The 25,920-nt window shown below is 33.4% G+C and overlaps 1 protein-coding gene across 1 annotated transcript in view; it reads right to left on the bottom strand.

The window, feature by feature from the left end:
* Positions 1 to 25,920, bottom strand: part of CNTN5 (contactin 5) — a 1,406,915-nt gene that overhangs the window by 1,215,511 nt on the left and 165,484 nt on the right. The gene's annotated exons all lie outside the window — the stretch shown is intronic.

The raw sequence follows: 25,920 nt of genomic DNA, 5'->3' as shown, positions 1-25,920 counted from the left end.
AATCTGAAAGGCCAATTAAAAAAAACTCTCTCTCTATTTAGGTAAACACACACACAAACAAGTGTAATTATATAACTATGTGGCCTGCATCTCATTGGGTATGAAAAGGTTAATCAGAACAACTCCCTTTCTATTTTATGTTAAAATTTACTGATTTTAGTGCTTGCATTTCAATCTAAAGTAGAAGTAATTTTCAGATTATTCCCTAATCATTGTCACTGTTCTCTCCCAGGACAGAAGAACACAGTTTTCATCATCAAGACATTAGGACAATAGTATCAAAGGAAAAAACAAAATAAAAGGAAGGAGTAGTCAGAATAGAGAACACCAAATCTTTTGTTGGCAAATCTGTAAACATTGGCTGGGATTTGTAGAATATACTGGAGGGAGCACACAATCCAAGGAAATAAATTGCTAAAAGTACATGCACAAAGATACCCTGAGCACACACATTAGTAAGGATGGAGATTGATCTTTAAATAAAAATAAAGGCTTGAAAAAAAAAGAATTAATTCCACTACTGATAGGTTATGATTAAAAAAGACATATGAACCATAAAAAAGATCCATTAAATCTGGAATTGTTTGTATTTATACACTGACTTGTTGCAGGAAAGATTGAGAGTAATTACTAATTTAAGACCATTTTAAGTTATAAATTTCACATTTATAATTTTTGTAATGCACAGTTTACTTTTCAGTAGTGAAAAATATAAAATTCTTACACTAACATAATCTTTGTTTGGTTTCAAGGCCAGATGCTATCATAAAAGAAATCTAGACCCAAACAGAAGTTATCCCCTTAGTCACACTAGTCAAGGATTTTGTTTTATGTTTTGTATTATTTTGTTATTATCTACCCAGTGTGGCAGAACAGAGGATCAATGTCATAATTTTAATGATTATTATTCTTAATGGTATGTGGTTTTATGCTTAAATGTAATAAACTTCAGGTAGTTCTCATTCGATCGGTTCAGTTCTATCAGTTCACAAGCATCTTGCCTTCATAAAGTTTTATTCTTTCATTTATTTATTCAACAAATGTTAAATGTTTACTGTGCCTCTACTATGTTACAATTCAAAGTGCCTATGTAGGTATCATTGCACATTTCCTTGCATTTTTCGATACTACCTGGTTCTTGCATTAAGACACCAGTGTCAAGTTAGCAAAGCAAGTTTAGCAACACCTTTCAAAACACTGTCTCTTGGGACTTCCCTGGTGGTCCAGTGGTTAAGACATCACCTTCCAATGCAGGGGGTGTAGGTTCAATCCTTGGTTGGGGAGCTAAGATCCCACATGCCTCGCACCAAAGAACCAAAACATAAAACAGAAGCAATATTGTAACCTATTCAATAATGACTTTAAAAATAGTCCATATCAAACAATCTTAAAAAACACTGTCTCAGTGAAACTGTTCCACTGAAGAATATGACAGAGTGGACATGCATTAAACCTCAGTTTATTTATTTATGGTTCAGTCACTTCAGACCCCACTGAGAGTTTATTTTTACTGTATAAAATGATAACAAATTTAGTTATTTGGTTATCTTATCACTTTAAAAATAGTAAATTTGTGTGTGTGGGCATGTGTGTCACATATGCATAAGCACAGAGAAGTAATCATTACAGAATGATAGTTAATGAGAAAAAATAGTAGATCAAAAAAGCCAAGCATTCTGGTATCATATTTGTGTTGGATCAAAAAAAATAATGTTATGGATGCAATGATAAATAATACTTATGACAGTGATCCTTAGATATTAAGAAATTGCAAGCTGTTTCCTCTTTTATGACTGTCCAAACATTTATTTCCTGGTGGGAAATCCATGGTGCCAGGTCACTAAGTTAGAGTCTCATAAGTCTGGACAAATAACAAAGAAACCCTCTCCTTATATACAGTCTTTGAGTGCTGCCAAAATTTAGGAAAAATGAAGAACAAACGTTCAATGATCATAAGCCAGAGAAAGGATAAAAGTTGATCATAAGCCAGAGAAAGGATAAAAGCTGACATGAAAAAAAATCCGAAAATGCGGTAGAAAATGAAGGCATGGAGATAGGGAAGTATTCTATTTTAAGCTGTGGTATAAAATGAATTAGAATTTTATCTCTGTTAAATTAACTGATATTAAATGCCTCTTCTCTTAATAATGATGAATAAACAAACTATTTTTACTACATTTTTTTCCTTTATGTTCAGATAGGAGAAAAACAGAAAAGCATAATATAACACAATGGATTCTCAAACATTAGCTGCATCAGAATCATCTGGTGGGATTGTTAAACAAGTTTCTGGGCCCTGCCCCTGGAATTTCTGTTTCAATAGGTCTGGGGTAGTGCCTGACAACTTTAATTTCTAATTTTAGAAAGTTTCTCATTTTTAAATTTTAATTTCTATCAAGTCCCTAGATCATGCTGATGCTTCTAGACCCTTAGAGAATCACTGATACAATGCATGGCATATTTTTAGGAATTACTAAAGATGCTAATGGAAACTTGGTGAAGAACAATTCCTTCTTTCTCTACTATTTTTACTTGATATTGTAAAAAGACAACGTAATGCCTTTAAGGGGTAAACAAGAAGTTATAAGATACTTAAGTAAAGTACATTTTTTTCAGTGTAGTTTGAATCAACTTTTTTTCAGAAACTGTAAGATTAAGATTGGGGATTAATTCAGTTGACCACAGGAATTCAAGTGGCAAATTTTTTTTTTTGGCATGGAGCCCACACCCATGAATAATCAGTTTGCGTTTTTGTCATAAATAGTATGTTATAACCATACAAAAATGCATTTATTATAAGTTGTCTTGTTCAGAGTTTAGAATTAGAATCCAAAGGAATGATAAAACTTCTTAGATAGGTTTAGGGATCCAAAAGTTGCAAGATCCAAGAATTTTTCCATGATGAACACTGTAAAGAAGAAGGAGGAGGAGGAGAAGGATGAGGAAGAAAAGAAGGAGGACGAGGGGAAGGAGGAAGAGACTTGTTTCATTGCTTACTAAGTAGGCAGTTAGGTCTGAGACAGCCCTGAAAGAATCCATTATGTTGTGAAAGTAGGTAAATGTTTTCTTATGTGTCCAAGAGGAGCTTGGATGTGGCACAGCAAGCTGATGAACCTTATTATACCTTTTGGAGAGAGCAAGGAGAATACAGACAGCAGTAGCCTACAGGATCAGAAAATGCCTGCTTCCTACTCCAGATGACTGGTTATTAGATGTGAGCAAGTATCCTACTGTATATGAAAAGCCACAGTTTGTTTACAGAATCACCCTCCCACAGCAATTTTCCATCCCTCAACAATTTTAAAAGCAATTCATATGGGAAAATGGAGGTCACCTAATATGTGGAAGACATTATGACTATATCAGAAAATGTTCCATTAACTCGGATTAGGGACTAAACCTTTTTAAGTCATTGATCCATAATGAAATCAACTTACATAAACATTATCACTCAAAACTCAGACAATGAAACTAGAAAATAATTTAACACTTTTTCATTCAATAATTAAACCTGACTAAATCTCAATTTAATTTAACCTCTTAAAATATTATCAGAACTAACCTTTACACTGTTCAAATTCCATTAGTTTGTTAATGAAGTTTCACACCTCACTGGAAAAATGTATTTTTATTTTAAAAAGTATACATTTTTATTCATCAGCTACATGACCAAATATTTTATACAGTAATTTTCTTATGCTGTTATTTATTATTAATGAAAAATTGGAAATGAGTCAAATGAAGAGGTATAGAAGAATAGAGAAATAAATTACTAAATAAACCTATAATGAAATATAGAGTCAACAGAAGTTATAACTAGGAGTTAGGGTTACAGGTAGTTTTTACTTACCTCATTACTTTTCTACATTTGCCAAGTTTTCTACAGTCACAAAAATTAGAAAATGATAAATGATTTTTCTTATCAACAGATTTATATATTTAGGAATTTATCTGCCATATTCTTATATTAATCATTTTACTCATTCTAAAGGACATTTGTTTGAAATTGCATAAAGTTTTTTTGAGGTGCAGATCATACACTTTTATCTAGATAGAATATATTTATAATCAATCATAACATTTCCAAAAAACATACTATTCTTTATCAGAAAACACTGAAAAAGAAAATTAGCATAGTACCAAGATAGTTATAATTCTTCTTTTTCTTTTTTTTTTTTTTTTTTTGTGATACGCAGGCCTCTCACTGTTGTGGCCTCTCCCGTTGCGGTGCACAGGCTCTGGACACGCAGGCTCAGCAGCCATGGCTCACGGGCCCAGCCGCTCCACGGCATGTGGGATCTTCCTGGACTGGGGCATGAACCCGTGTCCCCTGTATCGGCAGGCAGACTCTCAACCACTGCGCCACCAGGGAAGCCCAAATAGTTATAAATCTTATTCACAAATTGTTTCATTTGCCAAGTTAGGTAATGTTCCAAAATCATAACGTTTCCAAACTGTACGTTATAAAATTTTCATTTAACAAAGCCATAATGAATTTCTCAAACTAAGTTGATTTCAAAAAAGATTTCTTAAATTATAACCTTTCAAGAGTTCTTGAACTCATGTGTAAGACCCAGCAATGGTGGACGTTTCTGGGACACAGTTTAAGAATGAATCTAATAATTGAGATTGTGTAGAGTCAGATTCCAATTTATATCTGGCAAATTAATTCTCCTGACTTGAGAACCAAAGTCAAATGTTCCTTTTTTTTTTTTTTTTTTTTTTTTTTTATTGGACCCAGTACCTTTCTAAAGCATTTGATTGATCCCATTACAGGACATTAAGCCAAACAGTTCTGCAGGGTAGATTGATGTTTGCCTCCACTTGGAATCAAGGGAAGTTTTTAACAACTTGTTCCTCTTTGTTAGCTCCATATGCATAATCCCATGTAGACAGATGTGTAATATGATTTATCCAGTTTTCCAAAGACGGAGTGTTTTATTTTCCATGTTACATATTACTGTATAATTTCCCTACACAATTTACTTTAGAGGACATTATTTCCAACTTATAAAATTGTAATTATTTTGCAAATTATATAACAAAAGTTTTCAGTCTTTTATATGATTATTCTACATAGAACACTATTATTTATACAATGTACCACTTTAGGAAAAATGCATCATGAACAAAGTAACAATTTACAGTTTCTACTGACTTTTCTTGGCCTTTGTTCTATAGATAGTAGCCAGTAATGAGATAAATCACAGGAAGTTTTAAAAAAGATCAAGTATATTTTTGCTTATATAGATTGATCCCATGATTTTTACAAGACATTAATTTAAAAATTAAATTATCTCTATAGTCATACATTAATTTTAAGATTCTGGTAAAATATATGGTACATACTAGGCACTCTGTATTATTCAATAAGTGATTAAGTTAATAAATTAGTGAATAAATAAAATCTTACAAAAAATTAGGAATAGAAGCCTCTATTTTGAACAGATTTGTATCTTGCAAAAATAGTATCATCTTACATAATGATAAACATTGAGAACTATTCCACAAAAATAAAGCAATTCTACTCATAACAATGGGGCAAAGAAAGAAACATGACAAAAATTTTTAAAAAGAAGTAGATACATATTTTTGGTGGTATTAATGCCTAATGAAGAAAATAAATTTAAACACCACTAGAATTTACAATTTATTATCAACAGAGCCACTCTACAAAAAAGGAATGTACAAGTAAACAAGAATAATTTTCTATGTGAGGAATAGCCACTTGGAAAATATTATAATGAAAGACATGATAAGAAAAATATAAAAATGAGCTCAGAAACTTATGGAAATTATATAGAAAATTAAAATATGTCTTAGGAATATAAGAGAATATTAGAATAAGAAGAAACAATATAGTTATATGGAGAAACAATAAATATTCTAAAGACAGCAATTATTTACAAACTCAACAGTAAGTCTCATGAGAACTCCAAATGAATCGGAAGGGATGAGAGACCAGTGTGAATGAGGACAGGGAAACTTGATAAAGACTCTACATTAAATCTGGAATAGTAAACAGATAAAATTGTTAAGAAAATATTTATGATGTTTGCTGGGGGTTTGTTGTATATGACCTTTATTATATTGACGTTGGTTACCTCTATGCCCACTTTCTGGAGAGTTTTTATCATAAATGGGTGTTGAATTTTGTCAAAAGCTTTTCCTGCACCTCTTGAGATGATCATATGTTTTTTATTCTTCAATTTGTTAATATGATGTATCACATTGATTGATTTGCATATATTGAAGAATCCTTGCATCCCTGGGATAAATCACACTTGTCCATGGTGTATGATCCTTTTAATGTGCTGTTGGATTCTGTTTGCTAGTATTTTGTTGCGGATTTTTGAGTCTATGTTCATCAGTGATACTGGCCTGTAATTTTCTTTTTTTGTGATATCGTTGTCTGGTTTTGGTATCAGGGTGATAATGGCTTTGTAGAATAATCTTGGGAGTGTTCCTCTCTCTTCAATTTTTGGAAGAATTTGAGAAGCTTCATCCAATTGAATGAAATACAAGTCCACAAACAGAACCAGGTACATATAGGTATTCAGACTATGATGAAGGCCTAAATTATTAAAGAACAAATACATTTTTAAGCAAAAGTACTTATGATAGTTAGTTATGTATTTTCTAATACATATCTCACAATATAGAATTCCAATTTTGTCTATATAAATTAAATAATTAAACAAAATATCTGGGGAGGAAATCAAAATGGTAAAGTAGGAGGATGTGGAACTCACCTCTCCCCACGAGCACAACAAAAATACATATACATGTGGGACAATTCTCACAGAAAACTAACTGCTAACTGGTAGAAATACTCCAGTACAACCAAGGCTTGAAAGAATGATCCACATGGAATCAGGTAGGAAGGCAAGAAAAGTGATCAGGTCAAGACCTGTGCCCTAGGGAGGTGACTCAGAAAAAAGGTAGATTACATGGAGACCCTCCCTGAGGAGTGAATGGTTGAAACCACATATTGGGTACCCCAGTCCTGAGGTTTGACACAGGGACCTGTGTCTTTCCTGGTTGGAGGGGTGGTGGGACTAGCAGAAGGGCTGTGGGAAGCCTGGACTCTGCTCAGGATGAGCCTGTGAATGCTTGCTTACTCTTAAATGGGGTGGACAAGGTGGACTGAAACTGTGCAGGTGGCTGACTGATTTCCTGTGACTGCCCTAGTATGCCCAGCCTGAGCTGAGAAATTACTTCAGGCTCACATACTTCAACTTGCAGCTCCACATTGGAGGGAGGGCTGTAGGACCAAGGAAAGAACTTGGCTGAGAGACACAGGGGCAAACTGCCCTGAAGGGTCATCTGAGCAGGGCAGGGGCAGCCATTAACAGCAGTTACACAGGCAGTGCATCAGAAGCAACCCTGAACTCTCTCTATGGCCAAATTGCCAGAGCGCACACTACATCATGCAGCAAGAGCCTGCACGGGCCCCTCTTGCTCCAGAAACTGCTCCCCTTTAGGGCAAGGGTACTGGAGCTAAAAGGGGAGAGAACTGACACCTAAAGGAAACAGAGGCAGCTCAGAACTGACCCCCAGGGCTTCTTCTCCAGCAACTAGGGACACACCCCATCTCCAATAGGATGGTAGAGTCCAGTGAACAAAAATGAAGTCCAGGCTCACAGCTGGCTCCAGCCCTAACTCCTCGTTCTCCAGTCCTACGTCCTACCAAGGTGACAGCTGCCAGTGCAAGCTGAGGAAATACATGACCTGTGTTCATGTCAGATCCAGCTCTCCCACCAAAGTGACTGGGCACATGCAGACTGTATACAGACACTCCCACATAAGGACTACCTTTCAAGAACACAATAGGAAACTGTTTCATCTAATTTCATAGAGACAGAGAAAGTTAAGCAAATGAGAAAACAGAAGGATTGGTCTCAAGTGAGAAAGCAAGAGAAGACACCTGAAAAACAAATAATGAAACAGAAATAAACAATTTACCAGACATAGAATTAAAAGCATTTGTTAAAAGGATGCTAACAGAATTAGGGAAAACAATAGATGAACACAGTGAGAATTTTAACAAGGAAATAGAAACCATAAAAAATAACCAGTCAGAATTGAAGAATACAATACCTAAAATGAAAAACACACTAGAAGTAATTATAGCAGACTATGTGATACATAAGAATGCATAGGTGATCTAGAAGACAGAATAATGGAAATCACTCAATCAGAAAAACAAATTTAAAAAATGAGAACAAGGCTTTCTGATGGCACAGTGGTTGAGAGTCCACCTGCCGATGCAGGGGACACGGGTTCATGCCCCGGTCTGGGAAGATCCCACGTGCCATGGAGTGGTTAGGCCCGTGAGCCATGGCTGCTGAGCCTGCACGTCCAGAGCCTGTGCTCCACAACGGGAGAGGACACAACACTGAGAGCCCTGTGTACCACAAAAAAAAAAAAAAAAAATTTAAGGGCTTCCCTGGTGGCACAGTGGTTGAGAGTCTGCCTGCCAATGCAGGGGACACGGGTTCAGGCCCTGTCTGGGAGGATCCCACATGCCGCGGGGTGGCTGGGCCCATGAGCCACAACTACTGAGCCTGCGCGTCTGGAGCCTGTGCTCCACAACAAGAGAGGCCGCAACAGTGAGAGGCCCACGCACCACAATGAAGAGTGGCCCCCGCTTGTCGCAACTAGAGAAAGCCCTCGCACAGAAATGAAGACCCAACACAGCCAAAAATAAATAAATAAATAAATATAAATTAAAAAGGAAAAATGAGAACAGTTTAAGAGATCTCTGTGATAACATGAAGCATACCACCATTTTCATACTAGGGGTCCTAGAAGGAGAATAGAGATAGAAAGAGGTCAAAAATGTATTTGAAGAAATTATGGCTGCAAACTTCCCATACCTGAAGGAGAAAACAGATATCCAGGTACAGAAAGCACAGAGGGTCCAAACAAGATGAACCCAAACAGACACACACCAAGACATATCATAATTAAAATGGCAAAAGTTAAAGATAGAGAATCCTAAAGTCAGTAGGAGAAAGACAAAAAGACATATAGAAGGGAACCTCCATAAGGCTATCAGTTGATTTTTCTGCAGGAACTTTGCAGGCCAGAAGGCAGTAGCACAATATGTTCAAAGCACTGAAAGGGAAAAAACCTGTAACTTAGGATACTCTACCTAACAAGATTACTATTTACAATAGAAGAAGAGATAAAGAATTTCTCATACAAGCAAAAACTAAAAGATTTTATCAATACTAAACCCTTGAAAGAAATGTTAAAGTTCTGCTCTAAATGGAACAGAAAAGGCTTTTATTTATAAAATTCTTACTTATAAAGAACTAAGAATCTTTAAGAAAGGAAAAATCCCATTAATAAATGCAAATAAATAGTAAAGGTTGAGGATCAACCACTTAAATAAGCTAGTACAAAGATTAAAAGAATAAAATTGTAAAATCAACTATAATTATAATAAAGAGTGAAGTGATAAATGTGGAGATGTGAAATATGACATCAAAAACACAAAGTATGGGGGAGGGTAGTAACATATATAGATCTTTTAGAATGTGTTTGAACTTAAATGACTACGAGTTTACAACAAGTAGATATAGTAATAGGTCAATATATATGAACCCTATGATAACCAGAAATCAAAAACCTATAATAGATACACAAAACCTAGAGAGAAAGGAACACAAGCATACCACTAAAGAAAATCATCAAACCACAAGGGAATGATCAAAAGGAAGAAAAAATGAACAGGGAAGAACTATAGCAACAAGAAAGCAAGTAATAAAATGGCAATAATTACATACCTATGAATAATTACTTTAAATGTCAATGTTCCAAATGCTCCAATCAAAAGATACAGGGTGGCTGACTGGATTAAAAAAAGAACCATCTAAATGCTGCTTGTAAGGACTCACAACATAGCTAAAGACACACACAAACTGAAGTGAAAGGATGGGAAAATATATTTCATGCAAAGAGAAACAGGAAAGTGAGGGTAGTATACTCATATCATACAACATAGACTTGAAAACAAATAACAAAAAACAAGGCCATTATATAATGATAAAGGGATCAATACAAAAGGAGGAAATTAACTTGTTAACAACTATGCAACCAATATAGGAGCACCTAAATATATAAAGCAAATACTAACTGACTAAAGGGAAAAATTAACCAAAATACAATAACAGTAGAGGACTTTAATATCCAACTCACATCAATGGACAGATCATTCAGACAGAAAATGAATAAAGCAAGAGTGGTCTTAAATGACACAAAAGACCAGCTGAACTTAACAGATATTTACAGGACATTCTATCCTAAAACAGCAGAACACACACTCTTTTCAAGTACACATAGAATGTTCTCCAGGATACATCACATTAGGCCACAAAACAAGTCTCAATAAATTTAAGAAAACAGAATTTATATCAAGCATTATTTCTGACCATAACTATATGCAACCAGAAATCAATTAAAGAAAGAAAAATGAGAAAATCACAAACACATGGAGAATAAACATGTTACTGAAAAAAAAAACAAAAAACCCCCACAAAGTATCAATGAAGAAATCAAAGAGAAAATCCGAAAATAACTGAAGACAAATGAATATAGAAACACAATGTTCCAAAATCTATGAGATGTAGCAAAAACAGTTCTAAGAGGGAAGTTTATAGCAATATAAGCCCTTCTCAAGAAATAAGAAAAATGTCAAATAAACAACCAAACATTCCATTTAAAGGAATTACAAAAAATGAGAATAAACAAAGCCCAAAGTCAGCAGAAGAAAGAAAATAATAAAGATCAGAGAGGAAATAAAAAATAGAGACAAAAATAAACATACAAAGAAACAAACAAAAACAATAGAGAAGATCAATGCAACCAAGAGCTGGTTGTTTGAAAAGATAAACAAAACTGATAAACCATTAGGGAGGTTCATCAAAAAGAAAAGAGGACCCAAATAAACAAAATAAGAAGTGAAAGAGAGAAATAACAACCAATACCACAAAGATACAAAAAAATCATAAGATAACACTATGAACAGTTATATGCCAACAACTTGGACAACCTAGAAGAAATGGACAAATTTCTAGAAACATACAACCTACCAAGACTGAATCAGGAAGAAATTGACAGTCTGAATAGATCAATCCCTAGTAGTGAAACTGAATTTGTAATAAAAACAAAAATTCCCAAAAAACAAAAGTTGAGGACCAGTTGGTTTCACAGGTGAATTCTACAAAACATATAAAGGAGAGCTAATGCATATATTTTCAAACTATTCCACAAAGCTGAAGAAGATGGAACACCTAAATTCATTGTACTAGGCCACCATTAGCAAAACCAGACAGATACTACAAAAAAAGAAAACTACAGGCCAATAGCTCTGATGAATATAGATGCAAAAATTCTCAACAAAATATTAGCAAACCAAATCCAACAATACATAAAAAGGATCATACACCATGATCAAGTGGGATTTATTCCAGGGATGCCAGGATGGTTCAATATCTGCAAATCAAACAATGTGATACACCACATTAACAAAAGCAAGAAGAAAAAATCACACACCCTTCTCAATAGAAGCAAAAAAGCATCTGACAAAATTCAACACTCATTCATGATGAAAGCTCTCATTAAAGTTGTTATAGAGGGAACATATCTCAACATAACAAAGGCCATTTATGACAAACCAATAGTTAACATTATATGCAACACTGAAAAGTTGAAAGCCTTCCCTCCAAATTCAGGAACAAGACAAGGATACTCATTATTGCCACTTCTATTTAATGTAGGATTGGAAGTACTAGCCACAGTAATCAGACAAGAAAAAGAAATAAAAGGAATCTATACTGGAAGGGAAGATGTGAAACTGTCACTATTTGCAGATGATATATTTTACACAGAAAACCCTAAAGTCTCCACCTCCAAACTATTAGAACTAATAAGTGAATTCAGCAAAGTTGTAGGATCCAAGATTAATAAACAGAAATCTGTTGCTTTTCTCTATACTAATAATGAACTACCAGAAAGAGAAAACAAGAAAACAATCCCATTTAAAATTGCATCAAAAAGAATAAAACACCTAAGAATTAACTTAACCATGGGGGTAAAAGAGCTATACTCTGAAAACTATAAATCATTGATAGAGCAATTTGAAGGTGATACATATAAATGGAAAAATATCATGTGTTCATGGACTGCAAGAATTAATACTGTCAAAATGACCATACTACCCAAAATAATCTACAGATTTAATGCAATCCCTATCAAAATACTCATGACATTTTTCACAAACTAGAATAAATAATTCTAAAATTTACATAGAGCAACAAAAGTCACCAAATTGCCAAAACAATCTTGAGCAAAAAGAACAAAGTTGAATATACCATGCCCCCTGACTTCAGATGATACTACTAAGCTACAGATATAAAAAGCATGGCACTGGCACAAGAACATACATATAGGTCAATGAACAGAATAGAGAGCCTAGAAATAAACCCACACACCTACAGTCAATTAATTCACAAAAAGGAGGCAAGAATATACAATGGAGAAAAGACAGCCTCTTCAATAAGTGGTGCTGAGAAAATTGAACAACTGCATGTAAAAGAATGATATTAGAATATTTCCTCACAACATACACAAAAATAAACTAAAAATGGATTAAATACCTAAATATAAGACTGGAAACCATAAAATTCCTAGAAGAAAATATAGGCAGAACACTCTCTGGCATAAGTCATAGCAATATTTTTTTGGATACATCTCCTAAGATGAAAGAAATAAACACTAAAATAAACAAATGAAATCTCATTAAACTAAAAAGCTTTAGAACATCAAAGGAAACAATCAACAAAAAGAAAAAAGCAACCTATTCAATGTGAGGAAATATTTGCAAATGATTTGACTGATAGAGGTTGATATCCAAAATATATAAACAGCTCATACAACTCAATATGAAAAAACAACCTTTTATAAAAAAGACAGAATACCAGAACACCTAAATAGACGTTTTCTGAAGAAGATGTACTGGTTGCAAACAGGCACATGAAAAGATGCTCAACATAACTAATCAAGAGAAATGCAAATCAAAACAACAATGTGAGGGACTTCCCTGGTGGCACAGTGGTTAAGAATCTACCTGTCAATGTAGAGGACATGGGTTCGATCCCTGGTCTGGGAAGATCCCACATGCCATGGAGCAATTAAGCCCATGTGCCACAAATACTGAGCCCACGTTCCACAACTACTGAAGCTCGCACACCCTAGAGCCCACGCACCACAACTACTAAAGACCGCATGCTCTAGGGCCCGCGTGCTGCGACTACTGAGCCCATGTGCTGCAACTACTGAAGCCCGTGCACCTAGAGCCCATGTTCTACAACAAGAGAAGCCACTGCAATGAGAAGCCTGTGCACTGGAATGAAGAGTAGCCCCCTCTCGCTGCAACTAAAGAAAGCCTGTGCACAACAACAAAGACCCAATGCAGCCAGAAAATAAATAAAAAAATAAAACAAAAACAAGCAAGCAAAAAACAATGTGATATCACCTCACACGTATCAGAATGGCTATCATCAAAATGTCTACAAATAAATGTCAGCAAGGATGTGAAGAAATGGGAACCCTCCTACACTGTTGGTGGGAATATAAATTAGTGCAGCCATTATGGAAAACAGCATGGAGGTTCCTCAAAAAAACTAAAAATAAAACTACCATATGATGCAGCAATTCCACTTCTGATTATCTGAAGGAAACAAAAACACTAATTTGCAAAGAAACATACACCCCAATGTTCAAAGTAACAATATTTACAATAGCCAAGGCATAGAAGAAGGCAGTGCCTGTCAACAGATGAATGGATTAAAAAAATGTGGTATATATATGTATATGTATATATATGTGTGTATATATATATGTGTGTATATATATGTGTATATACACACACACCACATTATACACACACACACACACACAATGGAACACTACTCAGCCACAAAAATGAATGAAATTATGCCATTTCCAACATTGTGGATGGATCAAGGCAGTATTATGTTTAGTAAAATATGTCAGACAAAGAAAGACAAATACACTATGTTAACACTTATGTGTGGAATTAAAAAAAACAAACAAACGAATGCATATAACAAAACAAAAACAGGCTCACATACATAGAAAACAAAGTAGTGTTTACCAGTGGGGAGAAGTAATAAGATAGGAGGGGCAAAATAGGGGTATGGGATTAAGAGATACAAACTACAATGTATAAAATAGATAAGAAACAAGGATATATTATACAGTACAGGGTAATATAGCCATTTTTGGTAATAACATTAAGTGGAGTATAACCTATTAAAATATTTAATTACTATGTCATACACCTGAAACTAATATAATATTGTAAATCAAGTATACTTCAATGAAAATAAATATAATATCAGAAATTAAGAGAAAGTATAGGTCAATGTATGGCTGTGTGTTGCATGAGGCATTCAGAAAAATAATACTAATAGAAACAATTATGAAAAAGATTGTTGATATATTGCATACAAAAGTAAAGTTTACTTTCATCAAAAACAATAGCAATTTCAAATTGTAGAAGTCAAATAAAATTCAAAAATTATGTTAAATACATACACAGAAAACATATGTTTGAATATTCTAAGGGAAAAACTACATTACCAACATAAAACGACAGTTACAATCATGGAGCTCATAAGAAAAATTATAAATTGCCAACATATATGAAATATTTATCAGCATTATTAAAAATATTGCATAAGAAAACAGCAATGAATTTTTAAAATCTATTACATTTGTATAGTCCAATTGTAGTGAAACTTTTTTGCATCATCAAGATTTTGGAATAGACGTTCTAATATTATTGATGAGTATATGTTTTTAAAATCTTTCTGGAATGCAGAGACTATATATTTAGAGTTTTTAAAATGTAAGTAACGTTTTTATTGAGCACTTCCAGTTCTAATGATGGATTTTAAGAAAAAAAATTAGAGATGTTAATAAAATGATTTATCTATAAGTATGTCTGTAGCAGCATTATGCTTAGGACAGATAATTTGGAAATAATGTGAATGTCATTAAGCATCATTATAATGGAAAGCTATTACTCATTAAATGTCATATTAACATTGCAAATTAATGAACTGGATCAATATTCACAATAATTGACAAATAAGAACATTCACGATAATTGCCAAGTAAAAATGCACGTTTTGCAAAAGAGTATATTCGGCAGCTATTGTTACTTGATGTGTTTTGTATTGATAGAGAAAGACTAGAAGGTCATATACCACATTACAACAGTGGTGCAATTATGCATAGTTTTAATGTAAGAAGTAGTAGTAATATTATCATAAATAACTGACATTCTAAAGGACCTTTTATTTCCCAGGCATTAACCTAAGCTCTTTATATGGATCATGTCACTTAATAATCCTCACATAAATTTTATGAGAAAGATACTATTTTTATCTCCATTTTACCAATAAGGAGACTAAGACTTGGGGAATATAAATAATTTGTCTAAAATTGTAGATACAGGGACTTCCCTGGTGGCTCAGTGGTTAAGAATCCACCTGTCAATGCAGGGAACAGGGGTTCGAGGCCTGGTCTGGGAAGATCCCACAGGCTGTGGAGCAACTAAGCCCATGCACCACAACTACTGAGCCTGTGCTCTAGAGCCCACGAGCCATAACTACTGAGCCCATGTGCCACAACTACTGAAGCCCGCACAACTAGAGCCCATGCTCCGCAACAAGAAGCCACTGCAGTGAGAAGCCCAGCACTACCACAAGGAGTAGCCCCTGCTTGCCGTAACTAGAGAAAGACTACGCACAGTAACAAAGACTCAACACAGCCAAAAATAAATAAATAAATGTATTTTAAAAATAAATAAATAAATAAAATTGTAGATATAGTAAGCGGTTGAACCAAAACTTGGTCTAATCTAACTGATTTATTTTCTTCTATTTGTGTGTGTATTTGTGTGGCGGGGGATGGGGTGTCCTAAGTTTTGTAAATATTATTAAAATAAAGCTCAAAAATGACATTTAGAAGAAAACAAAGCTAGGAAGCCTCGCAGTCTTCATTGTTTTGACTTTCTTAATTATCTGATAAAACTCTTGTGTGCTGTACGCCGATACATATTCTCTTGAGACAGAGAACCAAAAGTATATACCTCTTGATATTTGCAAGTGCTATGATTTTATTTTCTCAAACAAGATGGTCTGAACAGATGACTAGCGTTTATTTAGTTACTCAACATCTAGTTTCAGTCATCTAGAAAACATTGAAATATGTTGGAAGAAAAAGAGAAAAGAGGAAAGGAAAGTACTGGAGAGGAAAGTAAGGGGGAAAAGCAGGGAACACACAATAGTGATAAAAAAAAGAAGAAACAAATGGGACAACAAGCAGAGATAAAAGAACCAGTGTTCTCTAATATTTAAATTATTAAACCAAATTAACTCATGTAGTTATTGTGGGAATTTTCAGCATTAATGTGAACTGTATAACACAAAATACTCTTGCACAACGCTGGGTGCTCCATTACAGACAATGCATTTGTCCTCTCCCATTGTGGAGCATAGGCTCCAGACGCGCAGGCTCAGCGGCCATGGCTCATGGGCCTAGCCGCTCCGCGGCATGTGGGATCTTCCCAGACCGGGGCATGACCCCATGTCCCCTGTATCCGCAGGCAGACCAAAGGAGTCCAAATTTTATTCAAGGAAATTCTGCTGTCATTCCAGACATTCGCCTTCCTCAATTACTTCATATGATATGTTGAAAATTCAGTAGAGATAAAACCTATTAAGTGAATATAATTCAAAGGGAAAGAAGTCCAACCAACCTTTCAAATATATTAAAATATTCTTAAATTTAACTAGATCTGGACAAACCAATGTATTCAGACTATATTGTATTGATGACTGCCATAAGAAATGCCTATTGTAAGATACCATCAAGGACGCTTTTCACTATTATTATGAAGCCATCTGTAACATAATTCAAGAGTAGTTTAATAGGGCTTCCCTGGTGGCACAGTGGTTGAGAGTCCGCCTGCCGATGCAGGGGACACAGGTTCGTGCCCTGGTCCAGGAAGATCCCACATGCCACGGAGCGGCTGGGCCTGTGAGCCATGGCCGCTGGGCCTGCGTGTCCAGAGCCTGTGCTCTGCAACGGGAGAGGCCACAACAGTGAGAGGCCCGCATACCACAAAAAAAAAAAAAAAAAGAGTAGTTTAACAAATGTAATTTTCTTGGGAACTTGGTAATTTTTTATGTTTTAATCATGGGGATACTAAACTATGAAACTGTTAATATTTTTTCTTTCTCCTCAGCAGTTAGATAACCTTGGTTTAAAAATGTGGCTCTTTCATGAATAGGTCACAAATGTGTACATGTAAAAATAAAGTATATACATTTAGCTTCATGTATGATTGCCTTTTACCTACAATCTTCATTTTTTTGTTTATTTTTTATCTTTCATCTCTCTTTTAATATACACTGAAGTTTCATTTCTGTGCTCTCTTCAGCTTCCTAATTTTTTGTATCTTGTATGGAAGACCATACAAGATATTTGACTGAATGAATAAATGAATCACTTTCCTAAACCATTAAAGGTGAGTGCTAATGTCTGTTTATAAATACATATGGGAATCAATTTAAGTGTAACTACCAGTATAATTTTGGTTTGCTTGATTTCCAAAAAAATTGTGTAGTTTTATAAAAAAGCCATGCCTCAGAAAACCATTAGCCATTTCACTGCAGTTTTCCAATTGACTTTATAGGCTGTCTCTACCTCAGAGACTGTGCAATGCACTTCTTTGTCTTCCCATGAAGAAGCATGGCAAGCTGAGTAGTTTCTCAGAACTGCTATTGTTGATGATGGTGCTTATGGACATAACAGTACCTTTGTTAGATCAGTCTATTTAACATGTGATTACTAGTCACAAAAACCCGATGGTAGTGGAGATAAAAAATAATTATGCCCTGGTCTGCATACCCTAGGATAATTAGTAATCTAGAAGACATACTCACAAAACAAATAATTCAATGATGTAATAGGTACAATGATACAGATATACACAGTGTTATAGGTGGAACTACATAATGAAAATTAATAAAAGTAACAAGGTTTGCAATGCCTGTAAATAGTCACAAACTGTTTGCTGAGCATTTTCTACGTGTGGATATAATGTTAAGCTCTAGAAATAGAGCACTGAGGAACACAGAATTCTCTTTTTTGAATCCCCTTCTGCTTTTACATGTTTTAGGTTTTTCCCTCACTTCCTTAGATAATTCATTGCATCAGTTCTTTTCCTCCTTTATTGCAATACATAATTATTTTTTACATAGAAATAAGTTATTTTATCTACATATGATTAAAATTTAAAGATGTATCCCATCACTATACCATCTTACCCTCTCAGTAAAACTTAACTCTACTTCTTGTTTGATTGTTAACTCTGACCAAACTATTTTATGCTGAATACAATGTGTCAAGGAATGTCACCATGCATAAACCAAGATTATTATTTGAGGAGATTTGAAACATTGTTCTAAAATTTGTACCTGCATGTACCTGTGTGCCAATCAGCATACTCCAAAAATTCAGATTTCCATATAGAGTAAGTTTTTGGATATGTTTTTATTTCTTTGTTTTTTTTAGTCTTTGTCTGCATTTCAAACAGCAAGCTAGGGAAATTCCTCTTACAGTATTTATAATGACTACAAGAGTAGAGTCATCAGAAAAAGTAGCTTAAGAAGAAACTATAAATAATTGTTCCCTTGCTGTGAGTGAACAACATATTTCTCTGGGTTTAAAAAGTCTTATCTAGGATAATTCAATTCAGCTGTGAAAAAGCACTGTAAAGAACTTCTGCATGTGTTATCTGAAATTAAATGTAGCCATGTGGACATGTGAGTGAGGGAAAAAAGCCTTGAACACCTGCTTTAAGGAAAAAGAAATTACTTGAAGATGACTTTCTTCAGGAAACCTCTTCTCACCACTCCCTCCCTAGCTGGACAAACCATCCTGCATTTGTGCTTCCATAATAACCTTTAAGTTCCTATTTCTATTAAAGAATCATATTTCATCATTCTATCTATTTAACATTTTCTATATTCCCATATCCTAGACCCAAAAATTGACACAAAGGAGGTGCTCACTTTTTGATAAATTGAATTGGGAAATGAGTAGGGCATTCAGGAATTTAAGCAGCAAACCAAAGTTATTAGATCATAGGGATAAGTACATATCAATTCTAGTTAATACCAGATTAGTACTATGACATTTTGGCAACTATCAATTACAAAACTGAAATGATAAAATATCTATATCTCACATTTAGCTAAGGTGAGTATAGAATTTAAAAGAAAAAGAATATGGTTATATACTAACAGGGTATTATAATGCCAAAAAGCTTAATAATCACTGATGATTTGCTTTAAATTGTGACAAAATCTTTCACGTATTGTCACTAAGTTTTTGCTCTGCTTATGCCTAAGCCTCCTCATTAAATGTTAAAATAATATACGCACAGCAAACAAACAAAAATGCAAACAAGCAAATCCCATATAACATAGTTTTTCCTATCTAAAAAATGGAAAACATATGTTTTGGTAATTTAATATTTTCCCTAAAGTTAAATGAATTAAACTCCAAAATTGAAAGGTCAGATTTTATGGATAATTGTTTTATGTTTTTATTTTCAAAAGAGCTGTCATCATTTTTACTATCACATTCTGCTATCTTCAAGGCCAGTACGACTGTGGTCTTACCAGAAAAAAAATGAATAATCTTTCCGACTCTATAAAGCAAATATATTATCCTAAAATGACCATTCCCATTGGAGAAAAAATGCTTTCTAGACTTTTTTAAGTATGAATATTTAACAATAAAAGAAACATTGAATATAAATTTGATTCCATTAGAAAATAGTCACAAAACAATGTCAGGAAATTTTAATAAAAGCAAGCTATTTATAGGTTGCAATTCACCTGTTATCCTGAAAAATCAGTATTTTTGTAGCCAGAGGAAATTATTTCTCTTATTTGTCTTTAATGTTATATATATATATATATACACACACACACACACACATACATTTTTTTAAAGAAAAGCAAGCCATGTTGACAGAAGTAGCACAGTGACCATTGATGCCAGAAAGTTCATTTGCTCCAGTTATGCTGACACTGTAGCATGAAACTGCTACTGTACTCAAAGTCTTGATAAATGTTTCCTATTTTAGAAACATGAATTTCTCCAAGGTGCCCTTGGAAGAAAGCCCTTCAGGCTTTCATGATTTCCTTTAAATGTTTAAAATCATTCTCTCCTTGTGTGTTCTGAGTAACAATCATTGGCTTCTTTCCAGAAATAAAATGTACTTTTCTCTATTTTTCCCCTTATTGGCTTCATGCTGTGTCCTGCTTTTTCTTAAAATTATGATATAGTTTTAATCATTCATGGGATAAAAATAATAATTTTAAAAGTATAATAGTTCTTTTCTTAAATTTCATGGCTGAGGTGAAAAAACTAACATTTAAGTAATATAGAAAAAAATCTATGCAGTATTTAATAACAACTATTCACACTAACAAATATTAGTTATCACTTGCGAAAGTGACTTAAACATATTATTTCATTAACTTAGGATGTATTTAACAAAGAGGTGTTTGTTATATTTAGTACACATTGCTAATACCATATATATTTTATCTACAATTCAAAACTAAGTATAGCTTTTAGATAAAATATCCAATATTAAATTATGAAAAAAATTTGTGAACTTACTTGCTCAATATAATATATATTATATATATATATATTATATATATATATTATATATAATTATATATAATTATAATGTGCACACTGCTACCTTGGATATCTAATGGCACAAAAAATTGCTCACTATATGTATGAAAAAATAACAAAATAGAATTAGTATGATCTTAATTATGTAATAAAATACTTATGCATAAAAATGTGTGAAAAAAAGTGAAAAATTATTTCGAAATGGTATCACCCTATGCTTAATATATCTATATCTATATATACATATATATATGGAACACCAAGGCTAAATTTATATAATCAATAAAATATATATCAGCAAGGCTAAACATGAATGCAAAATAATGATAGATGAAATCAAAATATTTGACTATATGCATTTTTAAAATTTATGTACATTAAAATAACATAATTAAAAAGGTAGAAACTATTTTTTGCCACAAATGTGACAAAGGGTTAATGTATATAACAAATAATTATTATATGATAAACTTTTATGAGAAAATTAAAATACCAATACTTATGAAAAGTAATATAAACTTATGAGAAAAACTTTTACTTCAAGAAACACAAATGATTTACCAGAATATTTAAAATGTAATAATACTATATTCTGATAAGGGCTATTTAAGTGAACTCCCTATAAGTGGGAATTTACACTGGTAAGATCTATATAAAAAACAGATCTAAAAATTCACATATTCATACAGTTTAACCCATTTTTTGGAATCCAAGGAACCAAATCAGAAATCTAGACAAGATTATATATCAAAATGTATAATCCAATTCTCCTTATAGTTGCAAAGAAAAAAAAAAGAAAAGAAAAAGGAAATATCCAACAACAAAGTAGTAGTCCAAACAATTACAGGATACCTGGTAAATGTTACCTAAGAATTAATGTTGTATTACCATTACATGTGAGAATATCCACATTTTATATTAAGACAAATGTTGAGTACTAAAGCCATGGGCAATTATTAGTTAAATCTGTTTCACCTGCCTTTACTAATGAAGGTTGATTTAAGACTTGCATGTCCTCCAAGAGGCATGCAGCCTAAACAGTAAGATGTTTGCAATGTTATTTTTCCAGGAACTTGGAGTCAGCTGCCTCTAGTTTAAGCTGAGCTGGTTAAGACTGGACATGTGGGACCAGGACACTTCAACTGGCATGGATGAGCTGCTTGGTGACTTTTGAACTTGCAGAGACCTACAGCTTAGGTATGCCTGTGCAGAATGACAATTATAACACCTTTTCTAATCATGTTTCCCCACGCTCCCCATGCCTCAGACCATCCTGCTTCTTTATGCTTTATCCCATAAATACCCTGAGCCCCTTGCCTCCCTTGGCTGCTTGTGAATAAACCCTCTCTTTGCTGCAAACCTCCACGTCTCTTGGCTTGCTGTGTGTGGGACAAAATGAACCTGGTTCAGTAACAGTACTGCATATAAATAGATATAATAGATAGATATATAATAGATAAATATATATAGATATATGCTTTTGTATATTTAAGTGTAATTATGTCATAAATATATAAACTAGATGGAAAGAACAATAAAATATTAACATTGTATATCCCTGAATGGAAAAATCACATACTTCCTCCTTTTGTGCATGATTCCATATTTCCCAAGTATTCTATTATTTTTATAATCAGAAGAAACGTGTTTTTTTAATTAAAACTAATTGTGTATTCAAATTACACATTTTATCACAAGCTCCTCTTTTTCATTACCAATAACTTATCTAAGCATAGGGTTTAAAGGATTTTCATCATGTTAAAGAATTCTGAAAAGAAATAGTATGTAAAATTGTTCAGAAATAATTTTGTTTCCTTTACTAGCATGTTGAAACAATTATCTTAAGAAGAGATACATTTTTTTTTTTCTGACCACAGGTAATTTTTTTGAGTCCATGTGTTTTTAGGCTGAGTTACCAACATGAAATAAAACAGTCTCCAGGCAATTAACAAAATGATGCTAAATACTGTAGTCACATGTAGGCATATTATAACTTTATGTGCTCTTTTGATGTAAAGGAACTAACGTTTCTTAGTTAACTCTCCACTGTTATATGTAAAGCACTATGATTATCATTTTTACACTTATTGTCTAATTTCTCATAGGATTTATAGTACTAACTTTATCTAATAGTTGAGAAAGCTAATGCTCAGAAAAGTAACAAATTTACCTAATGTCAAACAACTGTAAAATTGTATTGGAAAAGAGCTCTTTTTCAATTTAATTGAATTCAACAAAATGCATTGAGCACAATTAGCACATATCAAATGATATGAGACATAGAAAGGTGAATAGATGTGAACACATCATACATGTGTAGTTTTTGCCTATCAGGAACTTAATATTTAGAGGGAGAGGAAGATACATTCATATTAGTTACAAGGTAGATATTCTATACAAAGATACCACATACATGTTAATGTAATCTAGTGGAGTTTTGTTTTGATTTAAAAAGAAAACTTCACAGTGCAAATGGCCTTTTACCCAGGTACAGTGGGCAGGCAGACTTTCTGTGGAGAGAAGTAAATGTACAAATGAGGTGACCAGACAGTTGTTTAGTAAGAATGTGAACAATGTTGAATATCATTCAAAGTCACCTGTGCAGAAAAGGAGATTTGACCTGTATTGTTTGGACTACATTAAATTAATAAATATTTGATGCCTAATTCATAATATGTATATTATACCAGAAGTATGTGTCAGGGTGTTTTACAGACTCACACATTAGTGCTCCTTTAGTTTTGTAGTATACTTTAAATTCTCATTTAGCATTCAACTTCTTTAATAGATTGGCTAGAATTCATTTCTAATAATTTTGTTAGAGCCTAGAGCTTTATAATAGATTATGGCCATATTTTAAAGGTACTTAAGAAGTTCTACCCATGGTTTTTCAAATAAAATATCAGTATCTCTTATGTTGAATAGTTTGTAAGACATTAAATTATCTTCATAATGACTTCAAATGATTTCATGTACTTTAGTAAAATGATTATTAACTCCAGGACTAAATTTTTTTTTTTTTGGATATTTCCTCATTTATTTTAAGAGTCAAATACATCTCTCCTATGCATTCATGATTTACATGCTTAATTACAGAGCAATCAACCTCTCACCCCAATCCACTTTGAATATTTTAAGTACATTATAAAATAAATAAAACAAAATGTTTTATTAAAAAATATACCAAAATGCCTGTGTCAGTAGTACTTATTCTTTTATCAACATTTTTAGCATATATGGAGAAGAAACATTAAATAAATTGCATTAAAAAGCATTAATTAATGAAAAAAATCTGTAAGTTTTCAACAGAGTCGCCCATTAGAAATATATGAGTTTTGCCACATAGATTTGGTTGTGAGAATTCAAGGAACAGATTTTTAAGTCCAGGTAGGTCAAAAGAAATGTTAGTGGGAATGTTTGGGACCTATCCAATAGAGTGAATATACTTAATGATAATAGGTAATGATTATCTAAGGGAGGCTAAACAAATCCCACAATTTGAATGCTTCTGAAGTGAACTTCTAAACTTCTGAAACAGTCATAAAGAAACATTCCTAAGAGATGAGTTCTGCCGGGTAAATGACTGGTTCTGCTGCATGAAAAATTACTTTGTGAAATATAAAAAGAAATATGAATGATTTCATGTTCCTGTTTCCTTTTTAGCAGTAACCATTCTGTCCTTCACTCTTTTCTCTCAAGCCTCTAGTGGCCTGTTGCTATGGTCTCCATGTTGCTACATGGAGAACGACATTCCCATTTTGCTTCAATTTCCTCCCATCTGTACTCCTTGTTTTCTCTATTGATTTTTTCATCTCCTCACACCTTAAATGTTTGAGTGTCTCTTACATTTTTGATTTGTACTTACTGCTTTGGATATTTCATCAAGTCATTTGGCTTTATGTGCCATTTGTCTGTTATTAAAAACTAACAAAAAAATAAAAATTAAAATATTAAAAAAATAGAAAATAACAAATATGTATTACTAAATTCAATTTCTCGTCTGAATTCCAAACTCCATTTCCTTCTAACTTCTGGAAATCTCCAGCTGGATATCTAAGAGTTGTCTCAAACTTAACATGTCCCCAGATGAACTCCAGATATCCCTTCCAAAACTAATTCTTCAAAATGTCAAAACTGGTTCTTCAAAACATCATCCTCATTTCTGAAAGCTGGGATCCTACTTTCCTCTTTATCAGAATAAATGCATTTAAGTCATCATTGACCTGAGAGGTAGGCCTTTATGTTTCTGCATTGACCAGTCACTGGACTTGGGTTGCCCTGGAAAGAGAATGTGACCTTGGATGCTGCTACTCTCGTCTGAAAGGGACTCAGCTGTGAGCTGTCAGTCACCATCATTCTCACCAGGTGGCACAATGAAAGATTTTATCTAGAAAGAGATGGGATCTATATTACACATCACTACATCCATTACAAATACCTTCTAGAGCAATTAAAAATTTTGTGTCTTTTCTCAAAAGTTAATTTTATCATTTTCACATGGTAATTATGCCAAATTTAGAGAGGAGTTGCCAAGTTCTGAGCTTATTTTTAGTCATAGGTTAGTACTTTGAAGTTTACCTCTGCTGTTTTATAATAAATACAGGGTATACTGATGACTGGAAGGCTCAAAACCATATTAAGTTAATAATTTCTTATATTGCATACACTGAGCATTAATATAATGTTGGAATAACATTGAAATACATAAATAGTGATAGAGACAGAAACATAGCTTTGGTTTTTAACTCCTGAGAGAGTGTTTTAGAAGTTCTCTTGTGGAAAGAAGAGTAAAATATTAACATTTTTATCACCTTGTCTGCAGATTTCTTATTGAACATCCATTGGGTTATTTAGAATACTGTCCCAATTGTAATGAGTACATTGAATGGCATTCTCTGTAGTCTAGCTTTTTGTCAGGAATGGTGAAGCTCCATTCTTTTACTCTGTTTGGTATTCATGGTGTATGGGGAGAAGAAACAGTTATATAGACCACAGTAAATGAGTGCACTTAAAAAACTATATTCTACAATGAATGATTGAGGAAATAGGAAAAATTTAGCTGGAGAAGTGAATATTCAGAAAAGATATAAAAAA

The sequence above is a fragment of the Orcinus orca genome, chromosome 8 (assembly GCF_937001465.1).
Source record: "Orcinus orca chromosome 8, mOrcOrc1.1, whole genome shotgun sequence".
Lineage (NCBI taxonomy): Eukaryota > Metazoa > Chordata > Mammalia > Artiodactyla > Delphinidae > Orcinus > Orcinus orca.
This window is presented reverse-complemented; position numbering and strand designations above follow the sequence as displayed.